The sequence below is a fragment of the Brassica oleracea genome, chromosome C9 (genome assembly GCF_000695525.1).
Source record: "Brassica oleracea var. oleracea cultivar TO1000 chromosome C9, BOL, whole genome shotgun sequence".
NCBI classification, from domain to species: Eukaryota; Viridiplantae; Streptophyta; class Magnoliopsida; order Brassicales; family Brassicaceae; genus Brassica; species Brassica oleracea.
Window position 1 is genome coordinate 48,583,637 of NC_027756.1, and position 4,127 is coordinate 48,587,763.

Here is a 4,127-nt window from a genome sequence, read left to right on the forward strand (position 1 = left end):
GAAGGGTGAATTGCACCATGCAACCGGCTTTAATGGATTCATAATTCCATTAGAGGTAAAGCATATAATTTAGCATGAAGTAAATTTTTTGTTATTTATAACCGAAAATCTGACACTGTGACACTTCATTTGTGTAGTTTTTGGCTTTTGAGTGTATTCCTAATCTGGGGAAAAAAATTTGAATCTCTTCAGACAGCGCCAGTGGAGATTGTCCTAGGATGTGCAAGATTCGGTTTACAAAGAGTAGCATGAAGGGTTATCCTTTGGAAGATATATATGATGCGGTTGGAAAGACAAAGGTATATCTTTATTTCATTTAGTAGAAAATAGTAGAATATTTAAACTGATATTTCTGAATGTTTTATTTTCAGGTTATTAACAGTGTGTTGGTTCCAACGATGGATGAGGAAACTTTGTTGGCTCGTATCATTGATCCGGAGCCAGAGTATCACCGTGAGGGTAGCACAAGTGATAGGTGGAACTACTGGCTAAATGTGAAGCATAAAATGATTTGGTGGAAAGAACTTTATGAGTCAGATGTTGCTGCACGAAAGTTTACAAAGACGGAAGACAAAGAAAAGGTGACGATTGTAGAAGGTTCATCTTCTAATTCTGGTTTGGAGTCGATGTTGAAAGGTGTGGAAGAGAGGATTGTGAAGGCCATGGAAGAAGGATTTTCTGGAATTAATTTAACGGTAGAGACAAAGTTGAAGGCTATGAACTGGACGATGGGTAAACTTGAGAAGAACCAGCGAGTTTTGAAGAAAAAAGCTAAGAAAATAGAAGACAGGTTGACTTCTATTGAAAGCAAGGAAAATGAGGATGAAGAATATAGACAGTGGAATGATTTTGATTATGATAGAGATCATGGGAAGGATAGAGAGATGGCTGAGGCAGAGAAGGATAAAGAGAAGGCTGAGACATGGAAGAAAAACAGTGAGAAGAGTGAGGAAGACGAGGAAAATAGTGGGAAAGATGAGGAAGACGAGGAAAACAGTGAGAAGGGTGAAGAAGAGGAAGAGCAAGAACCTGAAAAAGACAAAGAAAACAGTGACTCTGTTGAGAAAGGCGAAGAAAACATGGAGGAATCAGATGAAGAAGATTCTCTGTTAAGGCTTCAAGAAAGAGTGAGAGTACAAGCAGAAGAATTTTGGAGGACAATTGATGATGAGTCTGACGCTGAGAAAGAGGCTGAGGAAGAGGGTGAAAAAGAGGGTGAGAAAGATGGTGAGAAAGAGGCTGAGAAAGAGGTTCAAGAAGAGAAAGAGGCTGAGAAAGATGGTGAGAAAGAGGCTGAGAAAGAGGTTAAAGAAGAGAAAGAGGCTGAGAAAGAAGAATCCAAGGGAACTCGTACCACTACCGGAGTAATAATCATTACACCACGTGGTAGAACTAAGGCAGCAGCTGCGAGGAAAGCTATTCAGACTGAGATTGCTGAGCTAGCTGAGAAAGAGGCTGAGGTAGAAGCTATTCAGACAGAGTAAGAAGCTATTCAGACTGCGATTGTTGAGAAAAAAGCTGAGGTTACTGAGAAAGATGCTGAGGTAGCTGAGAAAGAGGAACAAGATGTGGATGAAGAGGAGGAAAAAGCAGAGGAAAGTGAAGATAATCCTGTGGAGAGTCCCTCTGAGAAACAGACTGAGTTAGCTGAGAAGTCAGTTGAGGTAGAAGTAAAGACTAAGCGCAAGCCTAGGGTCAAAGTCATTGCAGTGTCGTATGGCATTCCCAGAGCTGAGAGACTAGCAAAAATGAGAGCTGAAGCTGAAAAAAAGAAAGCTAAAGCTGATGGTACACCTAAGAAGAAAGGCAGGCCGAAGAAGACTGATGTTACATTGACGCCATGTACACTACTGCCGGAGAAGAGAAAAGGTGGACCATCACGGTGGGTGCAGTCTCCTTTCACCGAGGGAAAGACAGATGAGCTAGAAGTGCCAAAGAAGAAGCTTAAAACAAAAATTATGTTATGTATATGTATTATTCAAGTTATGATGTTATGTTTCTGCTTAAAATGCTTCTCTTGAACTTGTTAGGATGTTATGTTTCTACTTTTGGATGTTATGTTATGTTTCTGGATGTTTTATGTTTTTTAAACAGGTGTGGTAACTCAAAATTACAGGGGAAATTCTGCTCAAAAATTTGGAAAAATATTCCAATTGACAAAATAATTAAAAACTGTTTACATGTAAAATGCAAACCACATGTAAAACGTGCATGGATAAAAAATGCACATGTAATACGTGCAGCCGTCATATATTTTGATATTATATTTTGATTACACTTAGTAATTCTTGGTAAGCTTCAAGGACATAGTAATACTACCTTACACATAGTAATCTTTTGGCAATTTTTAGGTTTATCTAGTAAAACCCTGAGAAAATGAGGTTTTTTTTTGTACTAAAGCTGATGCTTTTACATTATAATAATCATTAAAGAAGACATTTTCAGCAAGCATTTACCAGGAATACGTATTTTTTAGATTTTCCTTACTATGGCCTAATCATTCATATAATAACAATGAAAGTTAAGAGAGTTTTTTGAAAAACTGAAAAGATTTTTCTTAAACTGCTGAAATAATCATAAAAATAGTCTTAATATATATTTATTAAGTAACTAGTCTACAAATTGATAATAATCATAAAATATATATCGATTCTACATACTAAACCACATAGTAATTCCAGAAATACAGGTAGTCCAAATAACACATAGTAATCTCAGTAATCATAGTAGTTCAAATAACACATAGTAATTCAAGTAATACAGGTAGCACAATGAAACAATCAAACACCTGAACCTGAACCACTTCCACATTCAAAATACGCTGCCATACCTCTTCCTCTGGCTCTGCCTGTGCATGTGCATGTGCCTGTGCTTGTGGCTCTCCCTCTTCCACTCCCTCTGCCTCTTTTTCCTCTTCCACGAGCTTCTCGTGCTAATGGTTTCCTTGTTTGTTGTGGTTTTCCTTTCTTGACTTGAAATTCTGGAGGAAGTACTTTCTTTGCTCTAATTTCTTCTGGTATAACCCAATCAGACATATGAGGAACATGATATATTGTCCTGTGATAAGCCAAAGCCTATTGCTCCACCAAATAGTACTTAGAACAATACTCAGATAGATGGAGTTCCCTTCCCGCTTTATCAGTCATGAATGTGGCAGCAGCTACTGCATGAACACATGGATATTTGTCTTTATCAAATTGCCCACAGGTGCACGTGTTCATAGCCATGTCCACGGTATAACGCTTCCCGTCACTACCATGCACAGTGTACTCGAGATGGAAGCTGTTTAACTCGTCAACCCGAAGAAACCCTGCATCAACACATCTTTTAGACATTTGCTCCTCCACAATAAGCACAAGCTTTAGCGCGGGTGGCATTTCAGTTGCCTCTTTCATGTGCTTGTTAAACCATTCAACAATTTTTCCAATGATAAAATCAAACATTGGAAGTAAGGTGAACTTTCTTGCGTCCTTAATAACACCGTTAAAAGATTCTGCTGAATTGGTGTTGTCAACATTGTACCTAACTCCTTCAAAGTAACATCTAGCCTATTTCTTTTATTCACAACTTTTGTCAAGATACTCCGCTGCACTAGGATATTTCCCGCCAAAAGCGTCATAAAGGACCAAGAACTCAGCCTCTGTATAAGCGTGTGCGCACTCCATAAACTTAAATGCACATGTTTCTCTGTTGTTACGGACGTAGCCTTTAACATTTTGAGACAGATGTCATATACAATACCCATGAGCGGCCTGAAGGAACACTTGATGTACTGCCTTGATCAAGCCTTTGTTTCTGTCCGAAAGAAACACCAATCCAGGGAGATCCGATATCACTGATTTCAACTGTTCCATAAACCATAGCCAACTCTCATATTTCTCACCATCTGCAACACCAAACGCAATTGGGTAGTGGTGATGATTGGGATCCTGAGCAGTCACAATAAATAACACTCCTCCATAAACAGTCTTCAGGTGTGTTGCATCCACAACGAAGACTTTTCTCATCGTGCGGAATCCTTCTATGCTAGCTCCCAAAGCCCAAAACAGAAACTTAATTTTTTTGCCCTCATCCACAATCACACGAGTTATTGTGTCAGGATTCACCTGCTCCAGCATGTGCATATA